This window comes from Schistocerca serialis, chromosome 6 (assembly GCF_023864345.2).
Source record: "Schistocerca serialis cubense isolate TAMUIC-IGC-003099 chromosome 6, iqSchSeri2.2, whole genome shotgun sequence".
Classification (NCBI taxonomy): domain Eukaryota; kingdom Metazoa; phylum Arthropoda; class Insecta; order Orthoptera; family Acrididae; genus Schistocerca; species Schistocerca serialis.
Window position 1 is genome coordinate 357,748,465 of NC_064643.1, and position 20,165 is coordinate 357,768,629.

The 20,165-nt window shown below is 41.0% G+C and overlaps 1 protein-coding gene across 1 annotated transcript in view; it reads right to left on the reverse strand.

Annotated features, from left to right (window-relative positions):
* Positions 1-20,165, reverse strand: part of LOC126483610 (dnaJ homolog subfamily C member 13) — a 380,828-nt gene that overhangs the window by 88,751 nt on the left and 271,912 nt on the right. The window lies entirely within an intron of this gene.

Genomic DNA, 20,165 nt, shown 5'->3' on the forward strand with positions numbered 1-20,165 from the left:
TTGTGATGAAAGAATGTAATTTTTAAGGGTTGTCAATAGATGGTGAAACAAGAAATGCTATGGGTTTTGGAACCAACATAAGCAAAGTCATTACATGTTTATTTTGTATTAAGGATGTGCTATTTCATTAGCTGCTGACCTTACCTTTCAATACTGTTAACAGCAAAGTTGCTACTCGTCATATAGCAAAGCCACACACACACACACACACACACACACACACACACACACACACACACACACACACACCACACACACACATCTAACTTCAGCCTCTGGCAGCTGAAGCCACACTGTTAGCAACAGCAGCAGTGGCTGCCCTGGGAGTGGCAACTTTGTGGGTGTAAGGAGGAGGCTGGGATGGGGAGGTGGAGGCGTAACAGGGTAGGGGTGGGGGACAGTGAACTGCTGCTGGGGAGTAGGCAAGGACGAGGTGGAGAGAGGGTAGGGCAGCTAGGTGCAGTAGGAAGGTTAGACGGAGGGCAGGGGGAGAGGGTGGTGGCGAGGTGAGGGGAGGGGGGGGGGGGGGAGGAGGGGGGGTGCGGAAAGGAGAGAAGTAGAAAGACTGGGTGCGTTGATGGAATGAGGGCTTTGGAGTACTGGAATGTGAACGGGGAAGAGGCTGGATGGGTGAGAAAAATGACTACTGGAGGTTGAGGCTAGGAGGGTTACAGGAATGTACGATATATTACAGGAAGAGTTCCTACCTGTGCGCAGTTCAGAAAAGCTGGGTGTTGGTGGGAAGGATCCACATGGCTTGGGCTGTGAAGCAGTCATTGAAATGAAGGATGTTGTGTTGGGCAGCATGCTCAACAACAGGGTAGTCTATTTGTTTCTTGGCCACAGTTGTTGGTGGTCATTCTTGCGGACAGACAGATTGTTGGTTGTCATGCCTATATAGAATGCAGCGCAGGTGGTTGCACCTTAGCTTGTAGATTAGTTGACTTGCTTCACAGGGCCTGCCCTGCCTTTGATAGGATAGGTGATGTTTTGTGACCGGACTGGAGTAGGTGGTAAGAAATGACAACTGTTCTGCCCACTATACTTCCTACCCCTTCCACAGCGGTATTCTGTTGTCCAACAAACCTACACAATATACTCATCCATCACTACACAACCCTGCTACCAACCACTTACCTCATGGTTTATATCCCTGTTAATAGACCTAGATGCAAGACCTGTCCCATGTCCCATACATCCTCCCACCATGAATGGCCACCAACAAACTATGGCCAAGAAACAAGTAGACCAACATGTTGCTGAGCATGCTGCCCAACACAATGTCCTTCATTTCAGTGACTGCTCACAGCCTGTGGCATATGGATCCTTCCCACCAATACCAGCTTTTTCTGAATTTTGCAGGTGGTAACTCTCCCTGCAATATATCCTACGTTCCTGTAACCCTCCTGGGCACCAACCTTTGTTAGTCATTGCCCTCACTCATCCAGCCCCTTCCCTGCTCCCATTCCAGCACTACACAGCCCTCATTACACCATCACACCCAGTCTTTTTACTTCTCTCCTTCCCCCCCCACCCCCCTCCACCTCTCCCCTGACTCCATCCAACCTCCCGACTCCAGTTAGCTGTCCTACCCTCTCTCCACCTCATCCTTGCACACTTCCAGCAGCAGCACTTCACTGTCCCACATCCCTTACCCTGCAATCCCTCCCCCTCCCTGCCCCAGTCTCCTCCTTACCCCACACAGTTGCCACTCCCATAATGCACTGCTGCTGTTGGTCACAGTGTGGCTTCAGCTGCCAGAGGTCAAAGCCCGTGTGTGTGTGTGTGTGTGTGTGTGTGTGTGTGTGTTGTGTGGTTTTTTTTTTTTTCTTTTTTTTTTTTTTTTTTTTTTTTTTTTTTTTTTTTTTTTTTTTTTTACAACAACAAAGGCCTTGATGACCGAAAGCTTATATTGTAACGCTCTTCTAATTCTGCCTATCTGCCACTCAGCATCTCCGCTATATGGGGAGTAGCAACTTTACTTTTTATCATGATGTTACATTCCCTCCATTTCCATTGTCTGACCCTACTTTTCCTCAGTCCCTCACTTAATAAACTTAATAAACCACTGCTTCAGAATTCTCTCGTAATTGTGTCTGAACAACATGTTAATGAGGAGAGACCATGTTAACTCTGCTGAGTTTTGGTAAAAGAAGCAAATAGGGAAATGTGTAAGTTTAATTCAAAATTCCCCACTTGTGACCCTCCTCTGAAAGTTACAAATGGTTCACAAATTAGGCAAAAATAAATTGCTGCATTTTCAGCGGAATTCTTTTTAGATACTAACCAAAGAAGAGGTGACAGAAGTTTTTGAATGGTCCCCATGCAAGAGTGGATATGGAAGAACCTCACTTAACATTTACCAAAAATGTGAGTATCGGCTTAGTTTAGAACGGCACTTCCCCTCCAACACACTGAGCAACCGCCCACTTGCTTCCGCTCTCAGCACGTTTTTCCAGCCGACTGCACACTTAGTGGCCACGTCATTTTGCGCTCACTATACCATGTGGTGAAAACTAACTGTGTTCAAGTATCGATTAGCGTGTGTCGGTTCCTGTACATGGAATGACCAATCCAGTCTTCTACCTTCCACTCAAATAAAACATCCAAGAATGCTAGCTTGCCATCCTTCTCTGTCTCGATAGTAAATTTAATTTAGGGATGGACAGTGTTCTTGTGATCAGTCATTTCCTGCAGTGCATTTTCACCATGAGGACATATCAAGAAGATATTATCAACATACCTCAAGAAGTAATATGGATGCAATGCCACGGTACGAAGTGTGGAAACAGTTAACACAGCAGTACCCCAGTGCAATGAGGCAGATGCTTTTCCACACCGGCAACCACTGAAGCATTTCACACACATGCCACAAGGTGCAGCAAAGTCCATGCAAGCATGGCCCAAAATTAAATAGATACCTAGCCATTCTATACTAAAGTCACTTGGATTAGTATCACAACTCTACAACTAAGGGGCTGCGACACTTGAGGCACCATCCAGAATTCTTTTTGTGGATCACAGTTTGATTCTGCAACAGGGCAGTACACCCTGACACAAAGAGATCTGGAGCGGCTGCCGCATCGGGCCAGCACTGGGCCTGACAAGCATTTTGTTGGCCATCAATGCCATTAGGCCATCACCCACCTGCCACCTGCTAAACAGTGTTGGAGGCACATATCTCGCCACCGCACTTGCAGCCATAGTTAGCCGAAGCTGCCGGGTCTGGAGTCATCGCTGACAGAGGTGGGTGCATCATGACCATTGCTCAGCTGACACTGCATTCTGTCGACACTGCTGGATAAGAATACACAGGAGGCTACTGGATGCCTTAGCCACACCACTACTTCCTAAATTAAACCATAGCAGGGAGCCACAATAAAGCAATTGGGAAGCTTTCAGCTGCTTCACTGACACTGCAGTGCCCTCTTCATCCATCCAGCTCCAGTCTCCTACAATGATGTCAAAGTACTGACATTGCCTTTTCAGTGCAACATTTGGACCTATAGTCTCCAGTACAGTGAGTCAAAATTTTAACTGTTGTGTCGAAGAATATTGGTCATAGAAAAGCAGCTTGACCGCTGCACTCTTTGTAAGATGAATGTTCTTAAAGTAAGGAGACAGTGGATTTGTTGCTCTTTAGAGGTAATGGGGGTCACGATTGTCTAATACCTGTCAGACATACACAATGTAGCTTAAATGGTCATTCAGCATCAAATGAAGAATCAGTATCAGTAGTGTGTTCAATGTGTAATCATTACGGGCATTTACCTAGGCAGTGCTGAGAATCAAAATGGCTGCAGAACTAGAGGCAGTTTGTACACTGTCAGAAAAGATTCACACAACTGACAGCAGTTAATGCAGAGTTATGTAGTTTGATAGAAGTGCAGTTGCCACAGTGAAATATACATTTAGCAGCCCTAAGTTTAGTTACTCCTTTCTCTAGCAAATCAATTGACAATGTGCAAATGTTAATGAAGGATCTTAGGAATTTGGCAGAGATGTAAGGGTGGTCTGATGTAGAACTTCACACAGTAGCAAACTTGAGATTAAGTGGAGAAGCAAAAGCTTATGTTGCCCCAAGAGACTGGAAAATAGTGCAGGTGACTCCTTTGCGTAAGGAGGGCAAAAGAACAGCCCTGCAAAATTACAGACCAAAGATCCCAAACATCAATCTGTTGCAGAATCCTTGAACATATTATCAGCTCAAATATAATAAATTTTCTCGAGACCAAGAAGCTTACGCCCACCAATGAGTATGGTTTTAGAAAGCATCGCTCATGTGAAACTCAGTTTGCCCTTTTTTCACAAGATACCCTGTGAACTATGAATGAAAGGCAAAAGACAGACTCCATATTTCTAGATTTCCCAGAAGTTTTTGACACGGTCCCCCTTTCAGGCTGTTAAAGAAGGTATAAGCATATGTAATAGGTTCACAAACATGCAAGTGGCTCAAAGACTTCTTAAGTTACAGAACCCAGTACATTGTCCTCAACAGCAAATGCCCATCAGAATCAAGGATATCATCTGGTATGGCCCATAGAAGTGGTATACGACTGCTGTTATACGATTTGGTGGGCAGGGTAGGCAGCACTCTTCAGTTGTTTGCTGACTGTAGTATGATACAAGATGACTTAAGATAAGATTTCTAGTTGGTGCGATAAATGGCAGCTAGTTCTAAATGTAAAAAAATGTAAGTTAATGCAGATGTAGGAAAAACAAACCTGTAATTTTTGGATACAGCATTAGTAGTGTCTTGCATGACATGGTCATGTCATTTGAATATCTGCAAAGTCATATGAAATTGAGTGAGCAAATGAGGTTTGTAATAGGAAAGTTGAATAGTCAACTTTAGTTTATTGGGAGAATTCTAGGAAAGTGTGTTGAAATTACTAGTACCAATACAGTGTAACTTCTGCCACGCACTGTAAGGTGGCTTGCAGAGTTTTGATGGTGATGTAGATGTTGCAGAGAGGATCTCAAGAGAGCTAACATGTTCAAGGAATTTTTAAAAATTAAAAAAGGTTGATTCAAAGGTACAGTCCATTAAGTAACACCATGGCCAGGTTAATCGGTAGAAAAATGTATCTGACAACAAACGAAAACATATACAGACATCATATATGAACAAAAGTAAAAGGCAATCACAGTTAATAATACAGCCAGTCACTAGCAGCATCAATAATAGCTTGGCATCCCCAAGGCATGCGTGAAACCTGGTTTCCCACATACTCATGTGGAAGAGACCTCCAAATATGTCAAATCTGCATTGACAGCTGTTTCAAAGTGAAGATGTTTTTCCTTGCAACTTCTTTTTCAACAGGATTAGCATCAGGTGTCCATGAGGCCCAATCCAGTATCTGCACACCTTTCTCCTGTTTCCAGTCACCCACGTGGTGCTTCAGATCATTGTCATACAGGAGTATCGAAACTTCATTTTTGTTGATGAACCAACATTTGGAAATCAGCATCAAATGTCTTCGATAAATGCAACGCATAATCTGCATTCATGTCTCTTCTTGGGTATTTCAGTCAAGAATTCAAAGTAAACTAATGTTTTATGGACGTTTCATGAAGGACAAAGGTCCCTCTGTTGGATTGTGAAAGAACTAAGGTGATATCTCTCACTATCTGTGTGTAAAGATGCATGCTCATACTTAACAGACTTTATACAAAGCACTACTGCCAGATATTTTTAGGGGACAGTTGTGCATGGTAACACAGAAGCATATCAAATCAGAAGAAGAATTTGTGGATGGTATAACGAAGATCAATGGTAATACATATGAGCTGAGGCAGAATGCTATGGTGAATGAATTAACTTCACGAGAGGCACAGCACAGGGGCTGCACTCATTATTATGATGGTTGACTTCATAAATGTCAATGAGAATATGGACAGGAGTTCTGATTGATTTTCCTGCTGCTGTCAAATTGGCAGATGAATGTGCGAGGAAATTATCATGTCAACTGGATTGAAAACTGCATGGACAGTGTTACCAGCTGACAGCAGCAGTTACAGATGTGAACAGACCAGTCATGAGCAGAAGGAATGTCGTCAGCAGTGGGACAGTGGAAGCAGTGGCAGATGTCAGCATAATGGTAACAAGAAGAAGTAGCAGACAGGGAAAGAGGCAGATGTTAAATGCCAAAGAGAACTCTAGGTCCACATATGGGCATTCCCAGTAAAATTAAATGCTATGAAGACACATGCAGAGGTGGGCTGTATGATCTGTATGAGCTATACCGCTGCCAGTGTAGCGATGTCACAAAGTGGGGCCATGGAGTACGACAAGCCATTCAAACCATGAACAATCTCACAAACTCAATTCACACAATTGTGCACCTCAGGGTATCAGGAAATCGCTCTGGGTTAATGTAAAGTCTAACTTAACAATAAAGATTTTGTGTAAGGTGGAAACGTTGGAAGCAAATGAAGCACTAGATCAGGTGGGCTGATAAGTGAAATGAAGTGTCGTATGCACTCATGAGGTAAATGGTGAAAAAAACTGCATCTGTGTTTGTGGATTATTTCAGCACCGAGGACTTAAGGTTGCTAAAGGGATTATTAATTGCTAATGTAGGTATCCTAGAGGAGGAACAGTGGGATACAAGCCAGTAGGCCATGGACAGTTGCCAAACGCCATGCAAACTGCATTACGCGGGAAAGTGAAGAACCTAAAGGGAAGTGGTATGGAACAGACAGAAGAGTAACTGTTGGAATTTAACAATTTGCTTTTCCCAAAAAGGGTCACTACAAGAAACGCATATCACGCAGCATCGGTTACCAACAAAAAAATGCTTCACTGGTTTACTGCAATCCATACAGAGGTCTTAGGTACTTGCAGAAAATTCTGGAAGAATTCATCAATCAGGAGCTAAAGAGTGACATTACTGAGGAACATAATAGCCCATGGGTGGCCTAAATTGTTGTTGTGCCCAAAAAAATCAGCGGCTGTATCACAAAAATGTAGGTTTTGTTCCAATTATTGACACCTGAATGCCAAAGCTATAACAGATGCCTACCTTTGTCAAATACTACAGAAACCACAGACAATTTAGGCTAGTGTGTGTAGTCTTTAACAATTGACTTAAGCAATGGCTACAATCAGCTAGAAGTCATTCTGGAAGACTGAAGAAAAACAGCATTTCCCAGTGTGCGGACATTATCAACTCAGGAGGAGGTCTTTTGGATGGAAGAAGGCACCTGTGACATTTCAGAGGTTGCTGGACAAAGTTCTCAGAGGATTGAAACCTTGTGATGGCCTGGCATATCTTGAGGATTCAATCATCTTTGTGACTGATGTGGAGCAGCACTTACAACCCCTAAGGGAAGCATTCCTGAGATTGAGAGCCACAAATTTAATGTCGAGTACAGAGATGTGTCATTCTGTGTTGGAAGAGGTGCCTTGGGTTTAGGACAGACCCAAGGTTCACTAAAGCCATAAGTGATGTGAATTTCCTGTACCTGAATTAGTGAAGGAATTACAATCCTTTCTTGATGTCACAAATTATTATACAAAATTCATAACAGAGTTTGTGGAAACTACCAGACCACTGACACAATTACTGATAAAAAGTTCAAAATTTGTTTGGTCGTAGGATTGTCAGTGTGCCGTTGAGAAACTGAAAGAAGCTTTGAATTGAATCAAATCTTTGTATTTTCAAATTTCAATAAGGACTTTATTCTGCCAAGTGACACATCCAACTGTGCACTTTGTTGTGCGTTGTCTCAATAAACAGGGGGCACAGAACATCTGCTGGCCTATGCATCAAGGCAAATGAACTCATAAGAGAATAATTACTCCATGACCGAGAAGGAAATGTTGAGCCTTACCTATGGGATAATCTACTTCAGGTGTCATCTTTATGGGAAAACATTCTGAGTGATAACAGCTCATCCAGCACTGAAATGGTTGCATGGGTTAAAGGATCCATCTAGTAGGTTGGCATGGTGGGCAATACAATTGGGGGACTGATTTTGAGAACATACACAAACCTAGAAAGATACATGGGAACGCAGATAGGTTAAGTAAAAAAGTAGAAGTTTTACAGATAGGCGGTACTGAGCTTAAGGAAGAGCACACAGTACAGAGAATGGATAGTGGATGTAAACAATTTAGTAGGCAGTCACAGTTCTGCATACAAGATTGACTGCTGTGGTTCTGCAAGTGGTGGTGCCAGCAAACACATAATCATAAGTGACGAAGGTCTACCGACAGGTGAGCAACAGAGAAGTACTGGTGGAAGAACAGGAAGTCGGATGTGGACCAATATTTACGGAATTGGATACAGTATGCACAGAGAGCAGATCTGTGTTAGACAAGAGTACCACTGGAGAAGTCACCTGAAGCATTAGCATCATTTCAATTGCCAAGATTGACATTTTTGGCCCTTTCAATAAAACACCTGCTGGGAACAAATATGTACTCATGCCTATACAACATTTTTCAAGATACATGGAAATATTTACAAAGCCCAACCAACAGGCAGCAACAGTGGTGCAAGCACTAATGAACAACTGGATACTGAAGTTCAGTAAGTCTGAAACGATAGTGACAGATCAGGAAACCAACTTTGCTGGATTCGTAGTAGGAATTATGTACTCTTTCATGTGTGATAAAATTGCAGATGAATCCTTTACATCCTCAACCCAATGGAGGAATGAAAACCATGCATAGAAACACAGGAAAGATGCAGGGATACTATGTGGATACACACCACACCAATTGGGATGTTTCTTTACAGTATGTGGTCTCGAAGTACAACTGTAAGCAGCATAAAAATAGAGGATTGTTATTGTGTGGAGTAGTATATGGTTGTAAGGTGCTGTTGTCATACAACATGTTACAAATTGGATGGGTAACAAGAGAAACAGTTAAGAGTGTTCGTGAGACTAATGAAGGAAATATGATGCAGGATGTGCAGGGCTAATACAAGGACACTAGAAAAGCATGAAGAATCAGTGAGTTGTTCTGCAAGAATGCCACAACACAAGGCTGGGAATTGGGTAATGTTATCAACTTCTTACATTGCAAAGGAGAACATAAAAAAAAAATTTCCAGGTATCTAGGAAATATCAATTTTTGGAAACTATGTCACCAGTGAACACCAAGATTCCGTCACTAGTGAGGGTGACACATGTACATGCGGGATGTTTAAAACCATTTTGAGGGAGTCCAGATGTTATTCCAGGTATTGCGGTTTTGACTGGAAAGGAAACACAGAAAAGAAGGTGCAAAGGATCGAGCAAAACAATTTGTATGAACCACTGAGCAGTAGTAAGCACACATTAAGACCTGGAAAATAAGAGTAGATGTATGTTTTGTGTTTGTTAGGTATGAGTATAGCATTTAGGTATGGTGTAGGTGAGATGAACTGGTGTGCAGCAGCAAGGGACTTTAGGGGGAGGAAAGGATAATGGATATCCCAGTTCTCAGCTACGCCAGCAGACAAGACTGTGCAGACCATAGCGGTGCTTCTGATTGCCACTGGAGTAGAAACATTGCAGAACCAGTACCTGGAAGAGGGAGTGCAGTTTGCAAAGCAAGAATATGTGGGGATCACCAGCCAATGCAAGCTTATACAGCTAGTAATTAATACGAGGGAAATGGAAAATGAGGTGAAACAACTAGAGGAAACATTTGACAGTTTCCGGCAGTGCACATAGAATTACGAAGTGCTGAAGAAGTGTGTCAGGGTAAAAGTGGTTGTTATTGATTGCAGAGGACAACAGCACACATGCAGAAATGGAAGAAGGGGAGATGCAGAAGTGTTACAGGGGTGAAGTTACGATTTGTCCAAACAGGGCAGGTCAGAACTCTTGTGCAGAGAAGTTATTGCTGTGTCTGAAAATGTAAAAGAATTGCAAGAAAAAGGTGACTAGGCTTGAGTTGTACTTCCAGCAGGTGGAGGCACACTGGTTGTACTGTACCTTTGATAAAGTGATAGTAGTAGCCAGGGGAAGCTCACAACAGTGAAAAGGTTAGAGCTAGACAGATGTGGACTACTAATACACTGAGGTGACAAAAGTCTTGGGCCTCCTTTTCCTGGCATAATACAATAGTGCAACATCATGACATGGCACTGACTCGAGAAGTCATTGGAAGTTCACTGCAAAAATATAGAGCCATGTTGCCTCTATAGCCACCCATAATAGAGAACTTGTTGCCAGTGCATTATTTTGTGCATGAACTAACCCCTCGATTATGTCCCATAAAGGTTCAATGTGATTAATATAGGGTGATCTGGGTAGCCTAATCATTCACTCAAATTGTCCAGAAGTTTCCAAACAAACCACAAACAACTGTGGGCCAGTGACATGGAGCACTGTCATCCACAACATTAAGTCCATGAATGGCTGCAAATAGTCTCCACGTAGCTGGTCATAACCATTTCCAGTCAATGACCAATCTGGGACAGCTACTCTTTGGTGGCCCAGGGTTTAGAGCTCCCAGTATTGCTTCTTAATGTGTAACTAGATAGTGAGCCTTCACACAGAGCTGCTTAAAAGTGAGGAGGGTGGTCCATGACAGATACCAACTGAGACATAACAGGGTCAATCAACAGCCCTGAATAGCTGTTCCAGTGTCTTTGGCCCACCATGATATCTGTAGCCAGAGGAGATGACCCGTCAAATGGCGAACAGCAGTACCAGTGGTGCAGGTGATCTTTTCAGAAATGATTCCAACAACCTAGTTCATGCAATCTGACGGAGAAGGGGTGTAGGTGATGGCAAAGGCATACAACTGCCAGTTGATCCTTCGAAGAGCCCAACATAGTAACTGGTCTGTCAAGCGGTGACAAAGAAAAGACAGGATCACTGGAATATAGATAAATGTAAATTAATGCAGATGAATAGGAAAAAGAATCCTGTAATGTTTGAATACTCCATTAGTAGTGTAGCGCTTGACACAGTCACGTCGATTAAATATTTGGGCGTAACATTGCAGAGCGATATGAAGTGGGACAAGCATGTAATGACAGTTGTGGGGAAGGCGGATAGTCATCTTCGGTTCGTTGGTAGAATTTTGGGAAGATGTGGTTCATCTGTAAAGGAGACCGCTTATAGAACACTAATACGATCTATTCTTGAGTACTGCTTGAGCGTTTGGGATCCCTATCAGGTCGGATTGAGGGAGGACATAGAAGCAATTCAGAGGCGAGCTGCTAGATTTGTTACTGGTAGGTTTGATCATCACGCGAGTGTTACAGAAATGCTTCAGGAACTCGGGTGGGAGTCTTTTCGTGAATCGCTACTGAGGAAATTTAGAGAACCAGCATTTGAGGCCGACTGCAGTACAATTTTACTGCCGCCAACTTACATTTTGCGGAAAGACCACAAAGATAAGAGAGATTAGGGCTCATACAGAGGCATATAGGCAGTCGTTTTTCCCTCATTCTGTACGGGAGTGGAACAAGGAGAGAAGATGCTAGTTGTGGTACGAGGTACCCTCCACCATGCACCATAGGGTGGATTGCGGAGTATGTATGTAGATGTAGTGTAGTGCTTGACTGTTACAAGCTAGTTAGTTAGTTGGTTAGTTACATGTTCCATTGATCAATAGCACGGAAAATTGGTTATGATGTGGAACATGTCAAATGCACGAGAAATGCGCACAGGAAACAAGGTTTTTTTTGTTTACATTATAGTGTTATACCTAAATTTTCTATTATCTATCCCATTTCCTTAAATGGCACAAAATGTATATATTATATCTCCAGATTTATTTACTCATATTCAAGAATTCAGCTATGGTATAGAAGCAGTTGTCAAGGAGGTATGATTTCAATTTATTTTTGAAACTATTACTGCTGTCTGTCAAACATTTTATTTCATCTGGTAATTTATCAAAAATTTTTATAACAGCATATTTTCCCCCTTCCAGTGCCAAAGATAGGTTAAGTAAAGGATAGTGTAGGTCTTTCTTTTTTCTGGTATTGTAATCACGAATATCGCTGTTGATTGTAAACTGGTCCATGTTGTTGAGAAAAAAAATTTCATCACTGAGTAAATGTACTGTGAAGCAGTTGAAAGAATTCCTAACCTTTTAAACAGATGCCTACAAGATGTGCGACTATGAACCCCACACATTATTCTAACTACTTTCTTTTGAGCAGTGAATACATTTTGCCTAAGTGCTGAGTTGCCCCACAATATTATTCCATATGAGACGAGACAGTGGAAGTATGCAAAGTATGTTAGCTTACCAATTTCTACATCCTCAAAATTGGCAATTATTCTGATTGCAAAAGTTGCTGAACCTAGACGCTTCAGGAGATCCAAAATATGAATTTCCCAATTAAGATTCTCATCTATATGAACACCCAAAAACGTAGTATGCTCTACCCTGGCTACTGACTTCTTTTGATGTGTTATGTTTATTGAAGGAATGATACTTTTTGCAGCAGAAAATTGGATGTACTGTGTTTTTTTTTCCCCAAAGTTCAGAGCAAGCCCATTCACAGAAAACCAATAAATAACTTTTCCAAAGACCTTATTCGTATCATTTTCTACTGGACTTTCTTTTACTGAATTAATAATTATGCTTGTATCATCAGCAAACAGTGTCAGTTCAGCATCTTGTTTCACATAAAAAGGGAGGTCATTCACATATATCAAAAACAGGAGGGGACCCATGATCGAACCTTGTGGAACACCTAATGTAATTTCTCCCCAGTTAGATGAAGTGGCAAGCTCACTTGAAGCATACAAAGAGAATTTTTGCTTCCTGTTCTGTAGATATGACTTCAATCACTCTTATGCTGTTCCATTTATGCCATAGAATTATAATTTCTCTAACACAATGTCATGGTTAACAGAATCAAATGCTCTGGACAAGTCACAGATAATTCCTACTGGTGACATTTTACTATTTAAAGACTCTATTATGTGGACAGTGAAATTGTATATAGCTGTCTCAGTGGAACAGCATTTCTGAAATCCGAACTGTGATTTACTAAGTATCCCATTACTGTTGAGATGGCTAACCACTCTTGAGTGCATTACTTTCTCAAAGATTTTTGAAAATGCTGTAAGCAAGGATACTGGCCAGTAATTATTGAAATCTGTCATTTCCCCCTTTTTGTAGAGGGGCCTGACAATGGCATATTTTAACCTGTCTGGAAAAATACCCTGAGTCAGTGATGCATTACATATGTGACTCAGAACATCAGCATTAATTGCTCCACATAGTTTTAATAAAGGGTTAGAGATGTCATCTACTCCAACAGATTTAATAATTTTACTTTTTTTACAAGAGATTGTTAGGTGAAACTTAATTTGACTAAATTTTTTCAAAACTGACTCTTCCATCTACTTCCTGGCTTTTTCTTTTGAACTGTTTTCACCAATTTTTTCTCCTACACTTAAGAAGTGATTGTTAAATACATTGGCTACCTGTGTACTGTTGGTTAAGAGGGTCTCATTCTCTTTAACAGTAATACTACCTACCCCAGTGGTTACTTTTCCTGCCTTCCTTCTAACAACATTCCATATTGATTTGATTTTATTGGTGGAGTTGTTAATTTCTTCTCTAACATACATATTTCTTGATTTCCTGACAACTTTTCTCAGTATGTTATAATAATTTTTAGAGTGTAAAACTACTTCTGAATCTTTACTAGTTCTTGCTGTCTCATACAGATTTCTTTTTCTTTTTGAAGACACTTTCATACCTGTAGTAATCCAAGGTTTCTTTGAAAAGTTTGTGGTGTGAAATTTAGTAATTTTCTTTGGAAAACAATTTTCAAAGAGGGATATAAATTTATCAAGAAATATGCTGCATTTATCATTAGCATTTGGCTCATTATATACATCTTCCCAGTTTACATTTCCTAAACTTTCTCTGACGTGATCTATAGATACCAGGTTGAGCACCCTCACACTTTTACTTAATGGTTTCTGAAGTGTACACACTGATAGGTTTTGTAAGTTAATCAGTTGTGCATCATGGTCAGATAATCCATTTACCACAGGGAAAGCATGTGTTTGTTCTATATTCTCTTGCTGTACAAATACATTATCTATTAGCATGCTACTGACCTGAGCTATGTGTGAAGTGAAATTGATCACTGATTCTAAACTATATGTTGTTAATAACACTTCTAGTTCACTTTTCCTATCAGAATTGCTTAGAAAGTTAACATTGAAATCACCACCGATTAATAGCTACTTCTTTTTGTCTGACAGACAGCATAATAGGGAGTCAAACTTTTTTTATGAATAGCTCCCAATCTCCTAGTGGAGACCTGTACACTGTTGCTAATATCAACACAACATTATCTAGCTGAAGTTCACATGCACAAACCTCAAAGTGCTGATCAACACAAAATTTGCTTACTTCTATAGTTCTGTATTTATATCCTTGTTTTATGAAAATGGCAACTACTCCTCTATCCATACTAGATCTACAAGTGTAAGATGCTAAATTATACCCATTTATATTGACATTTTCTATCCCCACAGTTACATGGTGCTCAGACAAAGTAGGTATATCAATCTCATTCTTATTTTTGAGATCATCTAAACACATTATCAGCTCATATACTTAATTTTTTATTCCCCTGATATTTTGGTGAAGTAAGTTGATCCCTATTTGCTGTGCATGAAGTTTCTTTTCTTCTATTTTCCTTGGTTGTTGTCTGTCTGGAATTCGTCTTTAACCTAAAAAACCTGTCTGCATGGTCTCAATAAGCACAGGGATCACCCCTTGTGTGACTGTGGCCCCCCTTACAGTATCTGCTAATAGAGCAGCTAACTTATCTTTCCCCTTCCTATTAAGGTGCAGGCCACGTGTAGCGTAACCCCACCTACCAATAGCATCAACTGGAACAACACTCATGTGAGACTTTGCCAGTGTCTGGAGCATCCTGTTCAGCTCAGTGTTAACACCCCTTACAGCAGTCTTTGCCCAGGGCTGATCATGGCGCTGAAAGACCTCCACAAACCCCACATTTGTGTGCCCAGTTTCTGCTCCTATTTTACCCAGGTCACTCCTAATAGCCGGCCACGGTGGCCGAGCAGTTCTACGCGCTTCAGTCCGGAACCGCGCTGCTGCTACAGTCGCAGGTTCGAATTCTGCCTCAGGCGTGGATGTGTGTGATGTCCTTAGGTTAGTTAGGTTTAAGTAGTTCTAAGTTCTAGGGGACTGATGATCTCAGATGTTAAGGCCCATAGTGCTCAGAGCCATTTGAACCACTCCTAATACTATATTTTGGATTCATAGCCAGGCTGTTTCCTGCTCCCCCAACTATAATTACCTGATCTTCCTTCTCAAAGTCCTTGCATAGCTGACCTAATTTTTCTGTCACTTGGCTAAGGCTAGCACTTTGTTTCACAAAACTTGTGGCCTGGTACTCAGTCCCTAATTTCTCCTGAAGCTGTTGGCCCACACCCCTCCCATGACTGCTACCTATAAGCAGAATTCTTCTTTTCCTGTTCTGGTTTGATCCCGACCTGTCTTTTTACTTTAAGCTAGTATTCTGCTTCAACCTACAGTCAACTACTTCTGAATGAGACCCTTCCTCCACTACTTCAGATAGCAAGCCAAACTGATTTAATAACTGAATGTCAGAAGTAGTATCAATTGTTTCCCTTTATCGACCTTTGCTTGCTACCTTTTCTCAGTGCCCAGAATCCTTTTCCTCCCTTAGCTTAAATAATTCCAAATTCACGATTTCTAATTCAGCCTTAAGAGCAAGAATCTTTGCCTCCTGTTCCATGATTTTTCTGTCCTTTCTACATAACCTACATTGCCACAGAAGAGCCTCATTATATACCCTCGTTTCCTCTCCACTGCACTCGCCCCAATGAAACCACAACCTACAGTCTATACAGAACACCCCCTCTTTCAAATTTCTACAGTAACCACCACACTCGCCACACATGGTTTGATAGTAAAACGTAACACAAAAGCAGAAAATAACTGCAACAACACAATAGTTTCGTAACCTGTACCAATATGTAACTAAACACTAATCTAAACAAACTTATACACATGCTTCAGAAACTTTTAATTAACCACACAAATTCTGGATGAGACACATGAATTAATTTAACTTTGAAGCGCTAAGTCTAAAGTGCGCATCATTTATGTTGGCGGCCGAGTTTAGTTTCGTTCTGCGCATCTGACGTCACAAAACACAGTCAGCCAATGAACAGAGAACGACGTTGCCAGATGTCGACTGCAGTGCAGAGCACGGACGAGTGTCTACAGTTTTAGAAACATTCAGTCATAAATAAAGTAATAGAACAAAAGCAATGTCTTGGTAGAAAACCTTCTGTTATAGAAAGTTCGGAAAAAGCATCTTTTATACCAATTGCTTCATATTCTATTAATTAATTAAACCAAACAAGCAATAAGACTCCTAATTCAGGTGATAACAGGGAAAGGTGTTTGTATCAATCTCACGAACCGCTTTTTCGCAATAAAGAACAGCGGTAATTGTTTATTTCCTATTGTACTTCGACAAAGTGTGAGTAATTCATACTCATACCAACAGTGTTTGTCAGTATTTTGCGTGACATGTTAAAGTACTCATGAAGTTATGTTATGAGACGAACTGTGTTAGCGTAGTGGTGAAGGTGTTTGGCTACCAATCGAAAGGTTATGAGTTCAAACCTTGTGAAGTACTTAATTTTCTTTATTTAAAAACCATATCGAAGTGTCTTACTTCATGAATTTTATTCGTTTGTATGGAATTTTTTTGAAATTTCTAATGCTTTGTCTCTTCATTAACTCTTTCGCTGCTGCAGACACGTGCTCCCCGCATTCCGCGCTGTGCGCGATTTTGTCATCACTGCACTGCTCGCCTGTGCAGACACACGGTGTTCCCACTGCTTTGACACACTTATCATTCGATTTCACAAAAACTATTTGGCCCAAAAATTTGATTTTTACACATCTTCTTGACTGATACCTTCCCCCCATAAATGACTTAATTTTGTTTCAATGTTCAACACAGTTATTGTGCAGCATTAAATGTAGTAAATCACTGCACGAAATTTTGAAGAGTTTGCAGAGGTAAAAGTCCATAGCGTATACTTTCCGTATGGTCGATTTTAGTTGCCACAATGTTGAGGATGAAATGTGGACAAGATACCTAAATTTCATATAAAATTTACTGTATAACAATATCTCATTTAATTTAAGTACGACATAGGTGTCTTATGTAATATTGAGAAATATTCCGTCTTTCGTGACTGTAATAAAAGTTTTATTTACACCGGACGCGTTTGGCTTTATTTTACAGCACTTCAATCAATGAAAGGTATGGCACATACACAATGGTACTCATGTTCTCTATCTTGTTTTTGTTCCACAGTCGCAGTTTTACCAATGGTATTGAAATATATTCCTCTTCTGCAACTGTAATAAGCGACTTATTTAGACCAGACGCGTTTCTCTCTTTTGAAGCATCTCCAGTGGACAGTATTTTGTCTCCTCCATTGCCAAGTCACCTTTCGTAGTTTTGTGCTGCGGTAACACAATATTCAACGTTTGTGTCAGCTGATCAGCGTTTTAGCATATAAATGTGTGCCACACACAAAAATTATATTTGACATAGCTGAGAGCACTTCACTGATAGATGGTATATTCAAGTCCTAATGTTTTTGTAAGTCCACAGTTTTGTTTAATGTATTTTGTCCACTTCCTTTTGATTGATTGAAGTGCTTTAAAATAAAGCCAAACGTGCCCGGTGTAAATAAAACTCTTATTACAGTCGCGAAAGACGGAATATTTCTCAATATTACATACGACACCTATGTGGTACTTAAATTAAATGAGATATTGTTATACAGTAAATTTTATATGAAATATAGGTATCTTGTCCACATTTCATTCTCAACATTGTGGCAACTAAAATCGACTATATGGAAAGTATACGCTATGGACTTTTACCTCTGCAAACTCTTCAAAATTTCATGCAATGGTTTACTACATTTAATGCTGCACAATAACTGCGTTGAACGTCGAAACAAAATTAAGTCATTTATGGGGGGAAGGTATCAGTCAAGATGATGTGTAAAAATCTAATTTTTGGGCCAAATAGTTTTTGTGGAATCGAATGATATGAGTGTCCAAGCACTGGAAAACACCATGTGCCTGCACAGGAGAGCAGTGCAGTGACAAAACCGCGCACAGCGCGGAATGCAGGGAGCACGTCTCTGTAGCAGCGAAAGGGTTAATGCGGCCGTGGTGGCTTTACTTCATGAACTGCGCGCTCCCCCCTAAACATAAGCTTGCAAACTACGCTATACTATGGCGCTGCTTCTCTTGGCGCGTGCGTCTTGTGCAACTGGCAACGCAGCAATCTCCCGCGTCTGGATGGGCATGCGCTAGCCGCCAAGATAAAAGAATTGAACTATAGTCAAAAATAAATATTTGAGCTCGTACGAAATTTACGCCTAAGTATGTAAACAAACTCACAACTGCCGGCCTTTACGAAACACTTCCTTTCCGGTGTAATTACATTTAGAAAAGCGAAACCTTCAATTAATAGATTAGATAAGATAGATAAGAAGTAAATGCACTACTCTAAAATGTAATATTAACTAAATTAGCTCTTATTTGAATAGTAATCGCTTAACTTAGTGAGAGCTTCATACATGCGCATCCGCCTGGCTGCAGGGCTACCAGGACACGCAGCTATATGACCACCATATAGCATGGAAAGTGAAGGAATGGTTTTTCCGGCTGGGTGCAGCAAGTCAATATAGAGGCTGACATTGTGGGAATGGAACAAATAAATAATTAAGGTACTGTTGATGACCTGGCCACACTAGTTGGGAAAGCCAATACCTATGGACAGAACATTAAGTGACTGCACTTTTTCCGACCTTCAAAATATGAAAGGTGAAACTTTTGAGTTCCTGGATTTTTAAATCCTTAATTAGTGTAGCAATTGGGATGGAATGGTGGTTGCATACATGGTGAGTTTTCATGACCTGGCTAAACAAAGTTCCCACAAATTAGGTTGTTCACATAAAACATATGGCCGAAGTATTGGCATTTTAAGCACTGCAGCAGGGGTGGGAAACAATTTCACAGCACATCAGTACATCATGATGTTGACTCACTCAGGAAGAAAATTCCCCTCACAAGTGAGCATGAATGCTCTGGAGTCAACCATGTAGTCTGGTGGGTCTCAACGTACAAACACGCTTCTCCAAGTTCTCAAATATCTCCTCCTCCACCTACCTGCACCATTAAGTCCTTGAGAAAAATTAAACCCTGCACCACATTCCAGGTCTTAGGAGAAGTTAAGATAACAGAGAAATACCAAATTTTTTTGTAAGAGATCATCATTCAGGACTGGGTAGGATTGGTTGTTTTAATTAAGACAAAATTACTTTGTAAATTACTGAGGGAAGAGATTTTCCAAATATATTTTCAATATTCTCTACAAATAACATACGCTTTGTAGATATAAATGACCTTCCATCAGCCTGGAACAAGCAAGGAAATGAGGGAGGTAAGTGTGAACAGTTCACTTGTTTCTGCTGACCTCCTATATCATGGTCAAGAGGGAAGTTCTTGGAGATTTACAAATCTGCACAGAAGCATTCAGTTCTGTCTGAAGAGAATGCCAAGTCTCAAGGCTATAGGCTGATAAGACTGTTCCATTCACTGCATCAGATATCTGCCATGGCATCGTCTACTCTGATGAAGTTTTTTCCCCACATCCCCAAAGGCACCACCAGACAGAGAAATAGGCACCTGGCATAATAGCCACTGCTTGACATCCCAGTGCCCCCAAACGGGCAGGCACCTACTCCTCAGAGTGCACAGAGAATTAACAGCTAGGGCATCAACAATGCATTCCCTGCATAATCAGAGGGACCACACTATACAGGCACCTGAAAACCCTCCACATGGACTGGCCTCCATGCTGGGTACATGGCTCGCACTTCTGTAAAGAAAATTGAAACGGTGGATGTCAAACTTTAATTTGGGGATCAAGCACAAGTTGACTGAAATAAGTTATGTAAAATAAAACAAACAAAATGAGGAAAAAACAGAATCGATGCCCAGTGAACAAGCCAGATCATGAACACAGAATCTGTCCTATAGGCAAAGACTGTGGGAAAACCAAGCCACAGAGTAAGATTGTAGCACAGGAAAAGAATAAGTACTGCAATGGCTTCGAGTTTCATGCATGTCA